Below are 22,852 nucleotides of genomic sequence, written 5' to 3'. Positions count from 1 at the left end.
TCCAGCTGGTGAATCTCTGGATTCCGGTGACAAATGAAGTAGACCACACAAGCCTGGTGTCTGCTTGCCCAAGTTACAGAAGACTTGCAGCCAAAATCTAGGCAGGGCCTGGGGAAGTGGTCCAGCAGGAAAAGGGCAAAGGTGACGATGTAAAGATGCAGGAATATGACAAACAACGAGGCTTTCCAGGTTCTCTCTCACGTTTTGGGCAAATTTTCCACCATGGAAAAATGAGGATCTGGGGGAAGCACTGGGAAAGAGGAGTATATTCTCTCTTTCATATCACTGTTCAAAAGCAACAGCTAGTATTTTGAAATAATATTGCCGCAAAACACCCAGGCCCAAGATTCAAATAGTTTGCAATATGAGACTGGTTCATGGTCTTGATATTGATGCTCGCTGGTCTCAGGCCCCGAGAATGGGCTTCCTGAACTGGATACTGAGCAACCTTAACTTCACGTGTTCAGAAGTCTCTGGGACAGCAAAGGAGCAGTGGAGGGATTGTGAAAAGACATGACAGGAGGCTTGGCAGTGTTCCTGATCCATGCTAGCTTTTGCCTTGAATGCAGCTCTCTTCCCACTTTCCAACTCGTGTGTCAAATGAGGGTGGCTGCTCTCACACTGCTGATAAAGACTCAATGCATTGCCAGAAAGACTGTTTTTGCATGCCATGTGCATTTGTTTGTTAATGTTAACTGCATCGATCTGCTAATTCATATGGATGGAGGCAAATTTAGAAATAACTACTATAATTTAAATCAGGGGTGGGGAACGTTTTTCAGTCTGAGTCATAGGCAGCCTTCTGGGGACCAGCCACTTAGTAAGTTGTGGGCAGCAAAAGTGGGCGGAGCAATGGATGCAAATGTTCTCCTTGTATGGTAGGCTAGTTTCTGCACATACTCATGTTCCCCTCTCTCTTCGTCTACCCAGGCAAGCAAGAGGCATTAGCAGAATTCGAGGAAACATTCCAGGCAGGCAAAAAAAAATTCAAGGGAGGTGCAAAGCAGGGCTAGCGAAAGGGTGTGGCCTGTGGAGAGTGGGGTGGTGGTCCAGGAAGACTCCTGGGGCCATGTTTGGCCCCCCAGGCCTAAGGTTCACAACCCCTGATTTAAATAGAAATATGGCACATCTCATCCAAGTGGGGAGGAAGAAGTGACCTGTGCAGTCTGCTGTCCTACACATTTTGCTGTCCTGGTGATTCAATGTCTCTGCTTTCTCACAGCTCAGTTGGTTAGAGCATGGTGCTGATAATGCCAAGGTTGCAAGTTTGATCCCCGTATGGGACAGCTGCATATTCCTGCATTGCAAGGGGTTGGACTAGATGATCCTCAGGGTCCCTTCCAGCTCTACAATTCTATTATTATTATTCTTGACATTATTCATCTTTCAACCGGACTTCAGCCAGACAGCCCTTCAGATAGGCATGGGAAACCTTTAGGCCACCAAACATTGCCAAACTACAACTCCCATCATCCCAGGCCATTGGTTACATTTGCAAGGACTGATGGGAGTTGTAGTTTGGCAACCTCTGGAGGGCCAAAGGTCCCCCACTCCTGAAATAGAGGGTTGTCCCTCTGCAAAGCAGGGCTGATGGCCAACCGACTTCAAACAGCATTGGGGAAAGCCCTAGCAATGTTGAAGAAGGGTGAGGCTGCTGCCCTCTCTTTCCCTCTCTCCACCCTGCCAGCTCAGGCTCACCTTTCTCCAGAACATTAACCAGACAGAAAAGCCCTTAAATTTGGCATGTGGCTCTGTGTTAATCTACTCAGGAGTCCCTTATCGGGCCTCACAGCCACTTAGGCATTTCCAAAAAGGAGACGGCACAGCCGACTTGCACTTTGTCACATCTTGAACACTTGTTGTAGCAGAAAGGGGAGAAGGTGAAAGAATTGGCAGGAGCTGCACCAAATGAATTGTCTGCCTCTCTCTCATTCCTTTTGGGGTTTTTTTGGGGGGGAATGTCTGCTGGGCAGGACTGGTGGGGGGTGCCTGGGCAGCAGTTTCACGGTTCCCCAACCCAACCAGCCACCATCAATTAGTGAGAAATGAAATTGCATTTTAAAGTTATGCACAGAAAGGAGAAGCTTTGGTGGAAAACTCGTGGCAGAGTGCATTGTTCTGGTTGTGCTTTCATCACTTATGAGTCCACCAAGGCATTGGGTGGCTGTCCGTCCTTTTATTCTACAAATGATATCTCTGGTAGGCTGCATCCTGCTCCTTTTCAGGGTGTGCGTGTCTCCTGGGGGAAAAACTACAGCATCCTCTGCGGGGCTTCGCTGTAAGGGCAGGAAGCTGGGATAGCAATCTATTGTACACCTGACTACTGCTGGTAGTGGTTGTTTTTTAAATTGAATGTAAAAGAAATCATTCTGGAAAGGTCTCTTTTTAAAAAAAACAACAAAAGAAAAGATAAAAGGGAAGACTTCCCTTAAAGACAAGATCAGCAGATGCACCTGTTTCAGGCACAATGGTTGCCAGCTTCCATTCTTGAATTCAAGCCCAGAGGAAGATATGAGAACACAATGGGGTGAAATTTGATTCAGTGCAAACCTCCCCGATTTGTACTTTCTGAAACAATAGATGACCTGAAACGCAGCTACGCTTTGAAATCCACGCCTCTCCAAAATTTGCAACGCAGTTCTTCAGCCAAGCAATGAGTACAAAAATGCATACACGTGAGACCAAATATGCATAAAAATGCATATATTAGTGGTAAATGCCTAAAAACGTGGTGGGGGGATATGGATAAATTTGGCATTAAAATGATGGTGAATTTTCTGGGGGGCTTTTAAATAAAAATCAGAAACGGATGTGGAAATGACAACAATTGAACCTGAGACTGGGAAAATGAGAAACCGAGAGGAGTTGAAAATGGCAGATTCTCCCATCCACCCTCCTCCTATGAGGTTTTTCCATATTGGGAAGCAGCTGTAGTTTAGGAAGCTGCGGAGCACAAGGCAAATGTTTAATGGAAAGAAAAGTACACCACACCAACCAAAGCGATAAAGGGTGTTCAAAACTTTCTTGGCTGTGAATGAGGAAGCAGCAGCAGAAGCCTCTTTCACAGGAGCAGAAAACCTCCAAGTAGTTGGAAGAATGGTTTTGACACAGCTCATGTAAAGGAACGGAAGTATCCAGTATGTAGCGCTAATTCATAGGGAAGAAAGTGGTCTGCTGCAGAGGACATCCAAACAGTATTCTGGAGCTCTTTACACCATTCTTGGGGCCAACCTCAACAAATGTGTCATAAGTCACAGGGCTCCTCTGCACTCACTTGCCCTGACACTTCCCTGTGGGAAAACCCAATTTTTACTGCAAATGTCAAAAGGGTTTTCTCCTGGTTGATGTTTGCTCTAATTTAGCTCTAAAGAGCAGGTTTTCGTGGGGAAAGTGGAGAGGCAAAGGTAAAACTTAACAGACCCTCCAGGTGTCCTTATTTTCCAGGGACAGTCCCAGATTTACAGAAGCCGTCCCAGTTTCTGATTGATCCTGGAATGTCCTGCTTTTCCTTAAGACATCCCTATTTCCACCAGAGAAATGTTGGAGGGCTGTGAGTCAAGCTGAGAAACCACTCAGACCCATGCTTCCTTGACATGAGACAAGTCCTTACGCAATCTTAACCCCACGGTTATTATTAATATGGGACATCAGGGATGGAGAACCTGTTTCTCTCCAAATGTTTCTGGGCTCCAACTCCCATCCACTGCATTCTGCATGGGCCATGACCACTGAAGAGGATAGGAGTTTTATTCTACCATCCTCTGGAGGGCCACGGGTTCCCCATCCCTGACACAAACACATAACGGGTGGTGTTTGCTGTGAGCCCTACTTAGATGAATATTATTTCCCAAAGGAGTTCGTATCAATAAAACAAAGTTCCAGACGAGAGCCATCTCCCTGCCTTCAGGCTTACGGACTAAAAAAAGACAGCCAGGGCAGGAGAGCGGAGGGAACAGGGACATCCGTTTTGACAATGCCAGGACAAAGTCGTGAGTTATAAACAGACATGCACATCCAGCTGTGGCCAGGCTGGTTTCGTCTTGCTTGGGCAGGGGTTGTGCAACTAACCCAGGATCCCTTAGTCCCTGGGATGATGACAGAGTCCAGAGTGTGCTTTCTTCCAGCTCTACAATCCGAGGGCTATCCATACAGATATATTTTAAAAGGAGATGCCCTGTTGGCTTACTAACACACTTGCTTCAGAAGTACAGGGCAGTTGATTGCACAGTCAAGGGATGTAGCAGGTGGAGAAGAGAACCGTAGAATTGTAGAGTTGGAAGGGACCCTGAGCATTGTCCAGTGTTTCCCAAACTTGGGTCTCCAGCTGTTTTTGGACTACAGTTCCCATCATCCCTGACCACTGGTCTTGCTAGGGATGATAGGAGCTGTTGTCCCAAAACAACTGGAGACACAAGTTTGGGAAACACTGATCTAGTGCAGCCCCTTGCAATGTGGGAATATGCAGCTTTCCCATACCGGGATTGAACCTGCAACCTTGGCGTTATCAGCACCTGACTCTAACCAACTGAGCTATCCATCTGCAATAGCAGTGGAGGCTGGTCCATTAGGACAGGTGAGGCCTTGCTCCACCAAAGATCATCTGCCCTCAGCCTAGACCCCACCTGCCTGCCTTCTTACTTCTTACAGTACATCACTTTCTCTAGGCTGAGGGCCTCCATCAGGCTATGGTTGGGGATGAAGGGAGCTGTAGTCCAATGACATCTGGAAGGCAACAGGCCAGGGAAGGCTGCAAACAAGTTGGAGCATATGTCCTAAGGCAAGAATAGGCAGCCTATGTACCTCCAGAGGTTGCTGGATTTCTCCTCCATCAGTGCCAGCTAGTATGATCAATGATCAGGGATGATATAAGTTGTCATGAAACAACATCTAGAGAGCCACATGTTCTCCACCTCTAGGAACATAGGAAACTGCCTTATCCTGAGTCAGGCCTTTGGTCCATCTAGCTCAGTACTGTCTACACCAGGGGGCCCCAAACATGCATGAGGGCCGACCATTTTGCCTGACATTATTTGATTGTTCCCCCAAAGTTATTGACTTTTTTTTAGGATTGAAGTCAATGCAGGGTCTCACAATCCTTACAAAATGGAATAGCGGAAACTAGGTTCATAGCAGAAACTAGGTTCACAGGCAGAACAGAGAGCCAAACGATGGGCTGCTGCAGAATTCCCCTCTCGCTTGCTTCGTCTGCATCATGCCTGCACACTGAGATCCTGAGCAGCACCACCTAAGCGACCAAACACACAGTACCACCGCCGGAGACGGACCAACCTCAGCCCGCCCTGCCCACCTCTAACCTTCCTTGGTGGAGCGTTGGCTCCAGGGGAGAGCAAGCAGACCAGCAGGCATGTGCTCGGGGGCCGCAACAGATAGATTTTTCCAAATTGCCTGTGGGGCCGGTTTAAACCAGGCCCTGGGCCGCAAATGGCCCCTGGGCCAGACTTTGGACATGCCTGGTCTACACTGACTGGCAGTGGCATTCCAGGGTTTCAGACTGGAGATATTTCCAACCCTACCTGGAGATCCCAGGGACTGAAGCTAGGACCTTCTGCATACAAAACAGATGGTCTACCACCGAGCTATGGACCTTCCATGTTTTGCCCCATGTTGGACACAAGGTTCCTGCATTTCATGGGGTTGGACTAGATCAGTGTTGGCCAAACTTGGCCCTCCAGCAATTTTTGGACTACAACTCTCATCATCCCTAGCTAACAGGACCAGTGGTCAAGGGATGATGGGAATTGTAGTCCCAAAAGAGCTGGAGGGCCAGGTTTGGCCATCACCGGACTAGATTATCCTCATGGTCCCTTCCAACTCTCTGATTCCCCTACAATCTGCCCAAGGGGTTCCTAGATTTGATTTTGGTTTAGCCTGAAGCTACTGGGGACAGAGTGTGAGGGCACCAGGGCCTGGGAAGACTCACAGAGCAGATAGTGGTGGCTTATATTAACATGGCGCCGTCCCCAAACTTTGTGTGCGTTTGTGGCAATAGAGGGGGTAAGCAGATGTGCCTGGTGGATTTCCACATGCCCTGTAATTCAGGGCAGAGGGGGAGGAGACCAAAGGAGTGGCCAGCTTTACAGAGACAAATGCACAAAATTAACATCTGTTGGCTTCTGGGAATGACCTAATTTCTGGCGGTTGAGCTGGTGCCAGGCAGCTATGGCAACATACTGCAGGGGTGTGCAAAGCTCAATGCCAGGCCTGTCAGCGTGAAGGGCTGGTAAAATGAGAGAGGTGTGTCCTTGTCACCATGATCTGTGCATGTTGGTAGCACAGACGAAGGTGCCTACGCTCACTCCCTTCATCAAAGTTGGTTCTGAGGAGCTTGGACAAGAGCCAATGGGTTTCCTTTGCTGTAAAAGCATCCTCCATACCAGGCATAGGCAAACTCGGCCCTCCAGATGTTTTGAGACTACAATTCCCATCATCCCTGAACACTGGTCCTGTTAGCTAGGGATGATGGGAGTTGTAGTCCCAAAACATCTGGAGGGCCGAGTTTGCCTATGCCTGCTCCATACTCCGCTAATAACTAGGGGGAGGTAGGAAAGACCTATCACAACTTCACGACACATCAGCCTCCCCCCCCCCCTCCCCGGGGAGTGGTTCATGTGCCTTATTTGATTTATTTTAACTTATTAATTTTTTTTAGCCATTCCCCCCCACCGCAGTGCAACCAAAAGAGACTTACAGCAACCAATAAATGGCATGCTTTAAAACCACCAGGAAACAAAACACAATACTGTACAGTCATACCTTGGATCCCAAACGTCTTGCAAGTCAAACATTTGGGCTCCCAAATGCCGCAACCCCGGAAGTGAGTGTTCCGGTTTGCGAACGTTCTTTGGAACCCGGAAGCCTGATGTGGCTTCCGATTGGCTGCAGGAGCTTTCTGCACCCAATCAGAAGCCATGCTTTGGTTTCTGAACATTTTGGAAGTTGAACGGACTTCCGGAAAGAATTCCGTTCGACTTCCGAGGTACCACTTTAAACGTAAGAAAAATCTAAAAAGCAGGAAACGTCATAAGGAATGGGCCGATCATAAAAATGTAGAACTGGAAAGGACCCCAAGGGTCATCTAGTCCAACCCCCTGCAATGCAGGAATCTCAGCTACAGCATCCATGGCAGATGGCCATCCAACCTATGCTTAAAATGTGGCCTGCAAGACTGTAACTCAGTGGTAGAGCATTCCCTTTGCATGGAAAAAATCCCTGAGTCCATCCACAGGTAAAGCTGAGAACGCCCTCTGACAGAAACCCTGGAGAGCTGCTGCCGGTCAGTGCAGACAGTACTGAGATAGATGGACCAATGATCTGACTCAATTTAAGGCAGCTTCTTATTTGTGCTACGTGTGCTATTAATGTGTTTTAATCTACATAGAGGGAAAGGCTGTGACGGGCATCGCATCAGTCAGGCCCTGTGTCCTGCATTGGCCAGATTCCCTTCTCCCAAAGTAACACAGGCAGCTGCTTTCTACTGGTTCAGACCCCTGGCTTATCTAGCTCAGTTCTGTCTACACAGACCGGCAGCAACCGTCTGGGATTTCAGGGATGGGAGATGCTGGGGACTGAAGCTGAGGCCTTCTGCATGCAGAGCAGATGCTCCCTTCCTTCCAGGCTCCAGCCCTCCCCTAAGCACAGGTGTGTGGAAAGTTACCAATTTCCCGGCGGGCAGAAGCTGAAGTCTTTTGAGAGGGTGCCCGAGCAAGGGGCACACATGGGTCAGAAGTCCTGGCAGCGCTGCTGAGCATGAGGGGCACCCAGACCAGACAGCCTGGAGGTGGCTGGATGGCGGAACTGATGGGAATTGAATGAGGCTGTGATACAAAGCGCCTATTGTCCGCCTGCCGACTTGCGCACTCACAAGCTGCCAGCTCTGGCTGAATTCCCCCAAGCCCACCCCCCACTCGCAGGACGGCAAGATGGGATTTGTGACACACACACACACACACACACACACACACACGGCTTTCCCCTCTTTTTGCCCTGTGTTCTCCCTCCAGGCTCACTTCTGAAAAGCATTCTTACTGAGCAAGAACCGATCGCGGCTTTCGATTGCCGTTGAGCCAATATCCCACCTCTGGGAGACCAAGCTGCCACCACAACCTCCTTTCTGCTTCCCATCATAGAGGAGAGCCAAGGCTCTCTGGAGCTGTAGGGGGCAAAGCACCTGTTTTGTACCCAAAAGACCCCAGCTTCAATCTCTCCATTGCCAGGTAGGGCTGGGGGGAACCCTGGAGAGCCACTACCAGCCAGTCAGGTGGACCACTGCTCAGAATAAGGTCACTTCCTGTATTTCTATCAACCCCCGTTAGCGCATTTGGATGACCATTTGGCTGGATGATTTTCGGAAGTGATCCTGGGAGGATGACTCAGCCTGTTACCCCATTTGCTAGCAAATTCCCTCCGACAACAACCCCAATTCCTATTGGATCCTTGTGGAATGGCTCTGGAAAAGTTATATACAGTGGTACCTCGGGTTACAGGCGCTTCAGGTTACAGACACTTCAGGTTACAGACTCCGCTAACCCAGAATTAGTACCTCGGGTTAAGAACTTTGCTTCAGGTTGAGAACAGAAATGGTGCAGTGGCAGCGGGAGGCCCCATTAGCTAAAGTGGTACCTCAGGCTAAGAATAGTTTCAGGTTAAGAACAGACCTCCAGAACAAATTACCGTAAGTTCTTAACCTGAGGTACCACTGTATACCATCCAACCTTTCTCCGATGAAAATAAGGACGTCCTATTCCACGATGATAGTAAGAATAATTTTATTATTAACCTAGCCCATCTGACTAGGTTGCCCCAGCCACGCTGGGTGGCTTCCAACATATATAAAACCATAATAAAACATGAAGCATTAAAAAACTTCCCAATACAGGGCTGCCTTCAGATGTGTTCTAAAGGTTGTGTAGTTACTTATCTCTGTGGCTTGGGGGTTGCGTAACTCCGTACCCTCCAACAGTTCTCCACTGAAAATGGGGACACCCTGAGGAAAAGCGGGACATTCTGGGATAAATCAGAAACTGGGACGGCTTCTGTAAATCCAGAACTGTCCCTGGAAAATAGGGACACTTGTAGGGTCTGGTCATTGACACCTATTGTCTGCTTCTCTCATCCTTGAGTTTTTATGCCGCCCAATTAAAAGCACTGGGGTTCTTTTAACCGACAGATGAAGCAACTTTCCATTTTATTTTTCATTGCCGCTCAGCCTCAAACACCTTTTCCAAATTTCTGCCACAGCAATGCCTCTTAATGCATAGTCTGCTCTGCCAGTTGCTATCAGCGAGCCGAGCATCACAAAAACATCCCAAACCCAAAGCCCAACACCAGCCAATTTTTTTGCCTGTTTGTGGGGGGAACGGGACGCCCTCTGTTCTGTGTTCTGCACTCTGCGGTTGGGGGGAGAAGGTGGATTCACTGCTAGCTTTAGAGCCGAGGGGCCAGGAAGTCCGCTGTGGGGCACAGCTGGGCCTTCCACACGAGGTTCATTCTACCCAGGTTTCTATCCAGCTTGGCGCTGCCACGGTCTCCTGCCTACTCTAATTGGCTCCCGGAGGTGAATTTGTTCCTGGACCCAGTGGTTTTCCGGCTTCTGTTCTTCTGGGCAAACTTTTTTGCTGGGGAGGAGGAGCCGCACACCTCCCTGGTGATCCTGCCCTATTTCCGTGGGGGTGGACAAGGAGCCTGGCAAGAGCTATTTGTGCTATCTGGGCGGCTTTCATCTCCCTTCCCCCTGCAGCTCTGGCACAATGGACCGCCGATTTCACGCCTATTAGCAGGCAGGAATGCAGCGGTTCGCCTCTGCCTCTGTGTAGCTTCAAAAAGGATTTGCCGTGAAGCGTGGAAATACAACGCAGAGGCGGCCCTGGGCCCGAGGCGGGGAGGGTGCGCGGTGGGAGGAGGACGAACGGAGCCAACAAGTGGGGAGATGGGAGGGGAAATATGCAGGGCAGTGTTTTCTAAGTGGAACACGGGAGTCGCACCTCCCGGCAGGCCCCGGCGATTGCAGCCATACGAAGAGCCGTGGATCCGGGGCAGACACATGCCTTGCTTGCAGAAGGTCCCAGATTCAATCCCCTGCATCTTTAGGCAGGGTTTGAAAAAACAAAAAACTATGGAGAACTTCTGCCAGTCCCTGTAGCCTAAAGGCTGGGCAACTTTTTCAGAGCCTAAGACTCATATTCCCTTCTACAGTGGTACCTCGGGTTACATACACTTCAGGTTACAGACTCTGCTAACCCAGAAATATTACCTCGGGTTAAGAACTTTGCTTCAGGATGAGAACAGAAATCGTGCAGCTGCGGCGTGGCAGCAGCAGGATGCCCCATTAGTTAAAGTAGTGCTTCAGCTTAAGAACAGTTTCAGGTTAAGAACGGACCTCCAGAACGAATTAAGTTCTTAACCCTACATTTAAAGTAGTATCGTAGCACTTTAAACAGTCACAGCTTCCCCCAAAGAATTCTGGGAAGTGTAGTTTGTAAACAGGTGCTGAGTGTCCTTAGGAGACCACCTCCCTATTGCCCTCCCAGAGCTACTGTTCCTCCTGCCCGTGAGTAGGCTTGTCAGCTTTTGACCCACCTCTGTGTCTTTTAACAGCCATTTGATTGGCAGCAATTAAGCCAGTGACTGAGCTTTATCTCCAGTCTATGAAATTCCTTTAGAGCTGATGACTCTGTGGCACATCCAGTACAAGAAGTTGGCAACCCTCTATTCTCATTCTCTCTCTCTCTCATCACTTGCACTTCAAGTACAACAGTTCTGACAAAGGGTTGTATTGCATGCTAGTTCTGCTCAGACTAGACTGATTTGAATTAATGAACAAGACTTAATATAGAGTCATGATTTCCAGTGGGTCTACTCTGAGTAAGACTTGGTTGGCTACGACCCCCATATCTGGTTTAGGGGATCCTGAAAAAGCATCCCTAGGTGTATTTTCCAGATGAAGTGTCCTTGTTTGTGGGTGCTATGCTGCCCTCTCTGACCCAGGGGCAGCAGAATTGTGATATCAGGTGAAGAACCTGCCACTCTTAAATGTTGTTGAACTACAACTCCCATCATCCCTGATCATTGGCTAGCCTGGCTGTGGCTCATGGGAGTTGGCCCAACAAGAGCCAGAGGTTCCCATCCATGATATAAGCTGTTTCAGGACTGGCAAAAAGCGGGGAGTGGGGGGGCATAAGAAGAAATGTTAGCTAGAGATGTTGACAAAGTTCTCAAGTTCAAGAAGCAACTCTAAGGACTTGTAAAAACCTACCTTAAATGAGAGCTGGGCTTGTAAAGTCCCCCTCTCTGTTCTTCTTGGGCTCAGATTAAAATCTAAACCAAAGAAGAATTCATGGCTTCCCCTGGCCCATCCCTGCTAAGCTTTCCTTCCCCCAAAGCTACCCATAAAGGTACCCATTAGGTCCAGTCGTGACCAACTCTGGGGTTGCGGCGCTCATCTCGCTTTATTGGCCGAGGGAACCAGCATACAGCTTCCGGGGCTTGTGGCCAGCATGACTAAGCCGCTTCTGGCGAACCAGAGCAGCGCATGAAAACGCTGTTTAGCTTCCCACCGGAGCAGTGTCTATTTATCTACTTGCTGACGTGTTTTTGAAGTGCTAGGTTGGCAGGAGCAGGGACCGAGCAACGGGAGCTCACCCCGTCACGGGGATTCGAACCGCCAACCTTCTGATCGGCAAGTCCTAGGCTCTGTGGTTTAACCCACAGCACCACCCGCATCCACCCACTCTAAAATGCATTCCCTTCCCATTCCCTGAAGCTGTGGCAGCAGCAGTGAAGGTGTGAAGGGGGGTAAAAGAAGGGAGGTGTGTTTTGGGTGTTGGTGGGGGGCTGGCCAGCTGGCTTTTGAGGGAGGGTATTTTTTCTGAACTCTCAGATTTGCTTGGGGAAATTACCTGAGTGTTTCTGATTCTCACCTCCCCCAGGAAAAAAAATTGTTTGGATAGTTTCCAGGTGAATGTAAGGCAGGTTTTTGGAGAGTTCACCCATTTCTAATCTTGGCTGCAGTGGTATCTTTTTGTGTATGGAGACGGCTCTCATAACAAAGGGACGTCTCCTAGCCAGATGACAGCCGTTTCTCTCCTCGCAGTCTATTCCTGCGGTGTTGACAACTTCTAATGGTAAAGCATTCCTTGCCTTGGTCTCTCCTTTCCAGAGCTGACAACAGAGCCCAGGCATCCTGACGCTTGATCTTTTCCCTCACCCCCAACCTCAGGGACGCAGGAAAAACAATTCTACTTACAAAGTGCAGTTACGAAGTACAATCCGGAAACTGCAGCTAGTGCAGAATGCTGCAGCACAATTGCTGACAGGAGTGAGGATTTGTCAGCATATAAGACCTGAGCTCTGGTTGCTGATGTTGCAAGGTGTTAATGTTAGCATATACAGACCTTAAAAACATGGGACCAGTTTACCTACGAAATCACCTTACCCCACATGTGCCCACTCAACTGCTTCGATCGGTTGAATTGGCACCATTACAGGTGCCACTCAATACCCATTTATGAGAATTCAATCATTTAGTGTGGCAGCAGCTGAACTTTGGAACTCCCTGCCACTTGAAATCAAGCAAGCGCCGTCATTGTACACCTTCCATTACCTGCTGAAAACATTCTTGTTTTGGCAAGCCTACCCAGGTGCTTAGAAAGTTGAAGTGATTTGAATCCGTTTTAGTATTTTAACTTTCGTACGTTTTAATGTATGGTTGTGCATTTCTCTCAAATTTACTGTTTTATCTCTTTGTAAACCGCCTTGAGGTTTCTCACAGTCAAGTGGGGTGTACCTTTTTGTGAAATAAATAAATAAGCATGTGTCTCACAAAGTCACACGGTGCACTCCTGGTTTAAAACGGAGCACAGATCAGACAAATCATAGTGTTTACATCTTAAAAGTTTCTAGATATCATTGTTCCTGGAATAAACAATCCCTGTTTAAAATGTGTAATGAATGTAAATCATGTCCCCGTAACCCTGTTCCATGCAGGGAACCTAGGAGTGGGCGGTTGCTATGGGCTATATTTGGAAGTGGAGTTATGGGATGTTTTCAATTTACATATTGGTGAACTTTGCAATCCCTTTGGTTCTGATGTACGCCGGTTAATTGTGGATTTGTTTATTTTTAGCGTTAGGTTGTAGCGGTGGTATTAGACTCTTTATTAGGTGTTATCGCGCTTCTGTATTTAGACTGTTTGTTTTGGTCCTGAACATCTTTGCACACAGATTTTTTTTGTGGGAATTGTGATATATATATATATAAATAAATTGGCTATGAGCAGGCTATGAGTAGACCAGGCGCCCCCTCTCAGTGGGTGACAGTGAAGGCCTATGAGTAGATGAGGGCCAGGGATGAACTATGAGTAGACCAGGCTCCCACTCCTTGTGGGTGGCAGGGACATTGGCAAAGGGGGCAGGGCTGGCACACTCATCCCCACCTCCACTTCAACGTGATTGGAATTGTGTGACTAACGGGATGCCCAAAGAGGACTGTAGCTTTGTAGCTCTTTACCACCACCACCCTCCATCCCAAACCTACGCACAATTTTGAACTCTGTCTTAGCAACATGGGGAGCTGCCTAAATGAGACCAACAGCCCATCTAGCTCAATATTGTCTGCACTGACTGGCAACGGCTTTCAGGCTGTCCCCCAACCCTACCTGGAGATGCTGGGGATTGAACCTGGAACCTCTTGCATACCTAGAATCAAAAAATCATGGAACTGTAGAGTTGGAAGGGACCGTGAGAGTCATCTAGTCCAACCCCCGCAATGCAGAAAAATGCAGTTGTCCCTTACGGGGATTGAACCTGCAACCTTGGCATTATCAGCAGCACCCTCTAACCAACTGAGCTATCCAGGCTGGTAATGCTACAGCAAAGCAGATGCTCTATCCCTGAGCTATGGCCCTGCCGGCTAGCCCCATGCTCTCACAACTATCCCAAAAGAAAGAAATGGTGTCACGTCCTTTAAAGGTGATCAGGTTGGTTGGAAGTCTCCAGTCTTGGGCACTGGAGAGTTAGTGGCTCATTCTGGCTCAAGGAAGGGAATCTCCAACCATGAATGTTCTTCCCTGCCTGACACTGCACTCCGGTTTCTGCCGCTTCCCCTCTCTCTCGCCAGCCCCTTTGCCTGCTATTTACAAACGGCATCTGCCGGCACCCCAACAGCCGTGGGGAGCATGGCACAAAGGAAAGGCGTTTGCCAGAACTGGAGTCCAGCAATGGTGCCACACACCCCCCAACCAGCAAAAGGGCACAAAGCGAAGTGATGGTTTAGGGAGGGTGGTAAGGTCAGGAGGAGAGCTCATCCACCCTGCCGTTCAGATGGAGTCACACTGCCCTACATGAGGCTCCCTTGCAATGGTGCAATGCTTTCGAATGTCACCAGATGGGAGCCCATATGGAGTCCCCCTTGTGGGATTGTGGCAGGAGTGTCCCCTGCAGCTGTGTGTGTGTTCAGGAAGCGTGTGTGTGTGTGTGTGTGTGAGAGAGAGAGAGAGAGAGAGAGAGAGAGAGAGAGAGAGGAGAGAGAGAGAGAGAGAGAGAGAGAGAGAGAGAGAGAGAGAGAGAGAAAGAGAAAAGGAGGGAGGTGAATGAATGAATTTGCCAGGCAGTGTCAGCTCCAGATATTTGGGCGTCCCATTGGGCAAGATGACCTCATCAGGGTCCCTGAATGTGCCCATCACCTCTCTGCTCTCCCCACTGCCAGCTCACTCTAATAATAATAATAATAATAATAATAATAATAATAATAATAATAATAATTTATACCTTCCCCAGCCACTCTGGGCGGCTTCCAACAAAATATCAAAATACAGTAATGCATCAAACATTTAAAGCTTCCCTAAACAGGGCTGCCTTCAGATGTCTCCCTCTGGATCTGAACTGCACCCAAAGGAGAAGGCAAGGCAAGCTGCTTGCACCCTTGGGGTTTGTATCCAGTTCCACTCAGAGTACACCCATTGAAATGAACAGACTTTTGTTAGTCAAGTCCATTGATTTCAAGGGATCTGCTCAGAGTAGAATTGGCTTTGGATACAACCCTCGCATACCCTACAACATTTCTCCGATGAAAATAGGGACATCCTCTTTCATTATTCTTATTATTTTATTAATACCCCACCCATTTGACTGGGTTGCCCCAGCCGCTCTGGGTGGCTTCCAACATATATAAAAACAAAATAAAACATTAAACATTAAAAAACTTCCCTCTGCAGGGCTTCCTTCAGATGTCTTCTAATAGTTATCTCCTTGCTCGGGGGTCGCATAATTCCATACCACTGAAAATAGAGGTGTCCTGGGGAAAAGAGGGACATTCCAGGAGTTTTTCCAGGCCAAGGGCCATATTCTTCTCTTAGCAACCTTCCAAGGGCCACATGCCAGTGGTGGGCAGGGCCAGAGGCCAAAGGGAGAGCAGCAACAGATGACAATTTTACCTTTCAGCATGTGGCTAATTCCCCCACATACATGTACCTCTCTTCCTCTGGAACACACTTCAGCCAGGAAAAAACACTCAAGGAACATGCAAAGCACAGCCAATGAAGGGGAGATTTATGAGGGCCAGGCAGAGAGACCTGGAGGGCCACATTCAGCCCCCCTGAGCCTGAGGTTCTCCACCTCTTGGGGGCATGTTCTCACTTTTCAATTATTTATTAATTACCCCCACTTTTTATTATTTCCCTGGTGGCCCCATCCAATCCAGAGGAGCAGGTGTGAGAAGTGACTTGCGATGGAAGAAGAGAATGTGCCCCATTTGTGCCTGGGGGGGGGGCTCAGGAGGGAACACGCACAAACACACCCCGTAAAAATAGGTCTGGTCCTTTCACTGTTTCATCGCTTTAAGAACTGTTTTGTAAGTGAGGTGATGGAGATCAAAAAGTGTTCTCCCTTGGGTGGTGAGTGCGATGAAACAGAGCCGTACAGAGGGCCCTTCTCTTCCTTGCTGTAAACACACACCCACACACCAACACACACACCATTTTAGAAAATGGTTGGGCAGCCGGCGCTCAGGCGGGGAGTTCAGGTTGGTACCAGGCTTGGTGGCCCTGTTCCAGCCGGCACCAGATCCCCTATTCCCCTGGGGTGGTTGGACCAGCCTGCCTTTCTGACTCTCTCCCAGCCCTTTGTCTCTGGCTCCATCTCCATGTCTCAGCCCTCTTGACCCTCTTGAGAGGATTATCGTGCTATTCAGACCCTCGTTTAGTGGGTAAACTTTTAAACAATAGGACAAAGGCCTGGCGTTATTGGATTGCATTTAAGCAGGCTTTAGTGAGGAGATAAGAGTCTCAAGATGGAGGGATCTGTGTGCCAATAAAGGCTCTTTCAGCCTTGGAGATCTTAACAGTCTCCCAGTGGCTGAAAGGGTGGAAGGCGCGGGGGGGGGGGGCAAAAGCTGGGTGCTGGAACAACTAGATATGCTTCAGCAGGGAGTGTGTGTATGCAAACCATCAACATTTATTTTATTTCTTTATTTAAAAGCATTCAGAAACACATTAAACAGGGTCTGATCTTATGGGTTCAAGAAAACCCGAGCAGAAAGGTGCATCTTTATCATATGTTTGAAGCAGCGGGCAGATGCTGCTTCATGTATAGAAGGGGAAATACTATTGCAGGTCACCCCAATCTCCAAGCATTGCAAGATTCCAGGGGTTCCAGGCAGACTTACCCAAGGTCTGTGTTTCCTTTTGGAAAATGAGGTACGGCAGAGACTGCAGTGTCTTCGTGATATATGGTTTATTTATACATATATACAACCTGAGCCGACGGTGGAGGAGTTCCCAGCATTACACTCCCAAGAGGATTGTTTCCTCTGTAGGCACAATTTAGGATCCCGATGGACAACAGCCGTCATGCCCTGGCTCCATTCTGCTTCCCTGTTGCATAACTGCTCCCCAAGCTCCTAACTCACATCGCTTTAGCTGTGGCATGAAAGCCCCCACTCACTTTACCGTCTCGCATAGTTCCCTTTGAAGCTTTGTGTTGTCCTAATGGCCCATCCCCAGGCTATCACCTCACACAGAACGCCAGCCTGGCATAATTAGCCCTTGACACATGCTGATTCCAAGGGACTAGCATCATCTAGCACACAGCTATATCCATATGGGTCTGGTCTAGTGCACATGAGTCTAATACTCAGGGTCTAGCTATTTCCTGGTTTTAACACTCCAAGCATTGATTAAATTCTAACGGCTATTAGGGAAGTTTTTAATGTTTGATGTTGTTGCTTTTGTATTATTGTTATTGGTGTTCTGTTGGGAGCCGCCCAGAGTGGCTGGGGAAACCCAGCCAGATGGCTGGGGCATAAATAAACTACTACTACTATTATTATTATTATTATTATTATTATTATTATTATTATTATTAGACCCAGGAATTTAGGGTGTCTAGCAGGCACCAACTCACAACAATACATTTCCATTCAATCTATTTATTTACTTTTATATCTCACCTTTCCACCCCTCCCCATCTTATGGTTTCCCCCACAAGACATCCATTTTATTCCCATAGCAGCCCTGTCAGGTAGACCAGGTGGAACAAGAATGATTAGTCCAAGATGATCTAAGTGCCTGTGAGTTTGAACCTGAGTCTCCACACAGTACTAATCTGACACTCACGCCACAGTAAGAAGGAAGCAGAATGAAAAGGCTGCTTCTGCAGTCTCAAAACCCAACTTTTTAAGGCTGATTCACCCATCCCCGTGTATCGCTCAGTTATTACCTTGAGCAGCTTTAGGGCCTTCCAGATCCCTCATATCCCAGCCTGATCACTGAGACCATCCATGGAAGCAAGGCTGGTTTTCCCCTGAGTTAGTGAGGCTCATTTGACATTGGCACAAAACTGAGCCTTTCAAGTCACAGTCCCCAGTCCTGTGGAAGCTTCTTCCAATAGAGATTCAGGAGACGTCTTCCAGATTAACCTTTAAACGTTTGCTGAAAACGTCTCTGTGCTACCAGGCTTATGCAGATAATAAAGACAAAATATTATCTGCAATAGTTAGCTGGTGGTCCGCTAACTACATAATTTTACATTTTTCTGAAGTTTATCACCATATGTGTGTGCGCGCGTATCTGCTTTGTGTGGTTTTTAAGTGAAAGTGCAGTATACGTGTAATTCTTACAAATGGGTGAATGTGTTGAATGTTACCTCTAGCAATACAGTGGTATCTCGGGTTACAGACGCTTCAGGTTACAGACTTCGATAACCCAGAAGTAGTACCTCGGGTTAAGCACTTTGCTTCAGGATGAGAACAGAAATCATGCGGCTGTGGCGCGGCGGCAGCAAGAGGCCCCATTAGCTAAAGTGGTACCTCAGGTTAAGAACAGTTTCAAGTTAAGAACGGTCCTCTGGGATGAATTAAGTTCTTAACCCGAGGTACCACTGTAGTAAGGATCTGTTTTATAGTGTGTGGACCACACCAGGATGTTGCAGCCATTGGAACATAAGAAGCTGCCCTATGCAGAGTCAGGCCATGGGCTCACCTTGCTCAGTAATTGCCCACACTTGATGCAGGAAGTCTGCTGCCACAGCATCCCCGACATTTGGCCGCTCAGCCTCTGCTTAAAAACCTCTTTCCCACTACCTCCTGAAGCAGGTTGTTCCAAGGTCCCACAATTGTCCCCTGAACAAGCTCTTTTCTCTCTCTCTCTCTCTCTCTCTCTCTCTCTCTCTCTGAGGACAGCAATGTCCCTTGAAAGAACCCCAGCTTGAAATGCATTTTCTACAGACAAGCAAGTGTTAGATTTTTCTCATTAGTCCCCCGACTAATGAATGATCAGTCCTCCCGACTCCTGGATAGGTCTGATCTCAGGGTTGCACAAGTTCACTCTGCAGTAAGCAAGCGAGCTTTATATGGATCAGCAGTCTCTGGGGAAACTTCTCTAAAATATCTATTTAAGCATCTCTTGTTTCTTTAATGGTCAATTGAGCAGGAAACCACGAGCTATTCAACGGAGCATGACATCCTCAGCAAGCAAACCTAGCAAATCCCCTTGGGGGATCTTTACACACAGAGAGTTGTGAAAAAGGATACCCCCCAATACATAAGTGGGGTAACATAGGAACAATAAGCAGAGGCCCTGCTGCATCGGACCAAAGGATCAGACCATCATCTAGTCTTGCCTCTTTTTCTCGCTATTTTCATATGCCTATGGGAAAATGAGGGCAATAGCTCTGGAGGTAAAGCGTAGAAATCTTTGTCCTCTGTGCATTTGTATAATCCCATTTTATTATTTACTTGTTGCAACGTTTCCATCCTGTCTTTCCTCAAAGGAATTCAAGGCAGCGTGCCTGGTTTTTCTGCTCTCTGTTGTGATCTTCACGACTACCTTGTGAGGTAGGATAACCGGGGAAACTTGCCCCTGTGCACACACTGCACCTTTGAAGCCCATTTGAAGCCCATTATTTCCCTCAAAGAATTCTGGGCACCGCAGTTTGTTGCTGGGAACCGTAACTCTGTGAGGGGCATACGACAATGCCCAGATTTCTTTAAGAGAAAGGAAGTGCTTTGACAATAAAGGCCTCAGGTGTACGCAGCCTTAGAGCGGACGAAGTGAGCTTTATGGCCGAGTGGGGATTTGAACCCTGTTCTCGCCCAGGTCCTAGCCTAGCACTTCCACCAATTCCCCATGTTGGTTCTATCTAAAAGCCACTTAGTATCCTCCACCGCAGCTGAAGGTAACTTCAGGGTGGCATGGGAGGCGGTGTGGCACACCTTGAATTATCCACAAGCATCTTCCTGCCCGCTGCTCTCCTGCCATCCACAATCTGCCCGGTGGTGGTTCCAGCAAGACATGATACCATTCACCTCTTTACCCTGGCCATTGAAAACCAGAGAATTGATTTTGGCATCTGCCCAGCAATGTGTTGCATGGATTATTGATTTTGGAGTTATGGACAGGTTGGTGTTACTTTTACTGTTTTAACTGCATTTTTATATGCTGTGATCCTCCCTGAGACCTTCTGGCGAAGCAGGGGCGGCTGGTACCCAAGAAGGACTGGGAGTGCGCAAGGCAGGGAGGTCATCAGTAGGGGGAGCTAGAGCAACTAATTCTAGGTTTGGCCTCCTCCCTGCTGAGTTCCACTTGAGCCATTCTAAGGAGGAGGAATCATAGGCTTGTGGAGTTGGAGCGGATCACAAGTATCATCCAGTCCAATTCCCTGTAATGAAGGAATCCTGCCAACAGCCGCCCCAAGGTGGCTAACCCTGGCTTAAGTCACCTCATTGACTCCAAAGGAAAAAAAGTTCACCCAACTTAGTCTGGATCCAACCAAAGAAGAAAGAAGTCATCTACCCACCAAGATCAAAATTGAAAGAGTAGTCCAAACTGAAGAGAGATAAATAATCCCTTACATTGGGTCCACTACACACACACACACACACACACACACACACACACACACACACATCTTTGTAACATTTCAAACCGCGATAGGAAACGGGTCTCAGTCCCTGGCACCTCCAGGTTGGGCTGCGAATATGCCTTGCCTGAAATCTTGGAGAGCTACATCAGTCAGTGTAGACAATGCTGAGCTAGATAGACCAATGGGATAGCTCAGTCGGTAAAGCATGAGTCTCTTAATCTCAGGGTTGTGAGTTCAAGCCCCAGGCTGGGCAAAAGTATCCTGCATTGGAGGGGGTTGGACTAGATGACCCTCGTGGTCCCTTCCAGCTCTACAATTCCATTTCTCTATATAGCTGGTTGCTAATTAACACAGAAAAAAGCTCTGCAAGTGATCCAGTTTTCACATCACAGACGCATGGGTCACCTCCAGAATGCTAGAACTTTGCAGAGGAGATTGAAGCGCATTCTGGAAATCTTGGTTTCCCGGATTAAAGTGCTCTGTTGCCCTACTGCAACAAATCCACTATTATTTTTATTATTTTTAAAAAAAACTTTTTGCAGTTAGGAAAGTGTTGGGGAAATGCACTGGGGAGGGTGGAATGTACATATGATGAACACCGTACCAGCAAATCAGGATGAAAGCTCATTGTCGTACAACTTCCCTGCCAATGGATTGGAACGAATGCATGATAAAAAGACTATGCACCGCCTACCCTTTGCATAAGCTTTGTGCAAGCAAATGAGGGGGAAATCTGAGTCTTCAGGTCCCCGGGAGGAGCCCATGGTCTCCGGGGCAGTAGCATGGATCTGTTCCACTGTCTGCGCGAAGGCAGGGAGTGGAGATCATCCACGGCTGCCTAGGCACATGTACGATCCTTGAAATCCATTTGTGTAATAGCCCCTGATAAGACATGGCACTCTGGCTGCATGAACATGTTCAGGATTTTAAAGGACATGCACAGGTGGAAAAACAGTCCTTGGTCCTATGCAAAGCTGCTCTGGGGATTTTATTGAAGCATGGAGTATAAATTCCTCAGATAAACAAAATAGCAAAATAAATGCAAGGGGACTGTTTCGTTTCTTTGTTTAAACAGTTTATATACCGGTTGGAAGGGTAAGGATTGTACACTGGCAGACAAAGGTTGGGGAGGGGGGCTGTCCACCCCTGATGCCATTCAGGGGGTGACATCGTGGCCACGCCCCCTCGGATGCGTGCCAGCCACGCCCCCTGATGTACGCCACTTCCGGTGCTGGACCAGGTAGCTTCACCACTGGGATTGTATCCATGTTTTACTCGAGTCAATCCATTAAAATGAATGGATCCAAGTTAGTGATGTCCATTACACTCAGTGGGTTTACTCTTAAGTATGATTAAGGTTAAATAGAACCCCAAGCACACATCTGACAATGTGTATGCGCTATGCCGTTAAAGCACCATTCTTTTCCTCAAAGAATTCTGGGCATTGTAGTTTGTTAACGGTTTCTGGAAATTGTTGCTCTGTGAAGGGTAAACTACAGTGCCCAGAATTCTCTGAGGGAAACAATGTGTTCCAAATGTGCCTTAAAGGTATAGTGTCTACACAGCCTCATAACATAATAAATAAAGATTCAGTGGGGGGGGACCCCACCCTTTAAAAACCCTACATTACAGATCATTATAGTTAACTGCTGAACAGGATGTCAGAATAAACCATTGCACATGAAGAACTACAAGCAATACAACGGAAATTCCACATTTTCAAGCAACAGCTAAACAAAATATCCTCCTAATACATTCATGACAAATGAAAAACAACTGCAAAGCAGGCAATAAAGAAAAACCTACATTGTTTTATTGGGATTGACAGTATAATGGGATATACTGATTTATTCCTGCATAATTTGGGCATTTCCTGCATTCTTATTGACCCCCAGATCCTCCCTCCACCCAAAACAAATATAGGACCCCAGAGGGTGCAGTGATTTACTTGCTTGCGCACGTGTGTGTGTCCGCACACACACACACACACACACACACACACACACCATCTCTAAAGTTTCTTTTAATGCAGTTGCCTAGAGCCAGGGGAAGGGAGAGCAAAAGAAAGCTGTTTGACGGTGGGAACACAGAGTGGAAACAGAGGCTTCCTTGGCTGAAGGGCATGTGCAGAGCACACCAAACCAGCACCTCAGCAGTCTGTGGCGCGGAGATAAGGCAGTGCCAGGGACCCGGGGGCTCCTGCGGCGCCTCAAAAAATTGAAACTCTCCTCTATCAGCTTTTCCTCCCTGCTCTCCTGCTTCGCAAACCCCCCTCTCACTCCTCCCAGGTCTCCTCAGTGTGTTTGTGGCTTTTGCTGCTTCTCCCACAAAAGGAAAGAGATGGAAGAATTTACCAACAGGAGGAGGAATATTTTTGGGACATGCACTCACCTCAGCTGGGGTACAGGTTTTTCCCCAGGGAGGAGGGTAAACAGGCACAGATCTCCCACATCACTAGTAGGGATGTGCAATTCTGTCGA

General features: G+C 47.9%; 1 protein-coding gene across 3 annotated transcripts in view; it reads left to right on the top strand.

Annotated features, from left to right (window-relative positions):
• Window positions 1–22,852, top strand: part of KIRREL2 (kirre like nephrin family adhesion molecule 2) — a 59,976-nt gene that overhangs the window by 13,642 nt on the left and 23,482 nt on the right. The gene's annotated exons all lie outside the window — the stretch shown is intronic.

This window comes from Podarcis gaigeae (assembly GCF_964106915.1).
Source record: "Podarcis gaigeae genome assembly, chromosome: 8".
Lineage (NCBI taxonomy): Eukaryota > Metazoa > Chordata > Lepidosauria > Squamata > Lacertidae > Podarcis > Podarcis gaigeae.
This window is presented reverse-complemented; position numbering and strand designations above follow the sequence as displayed.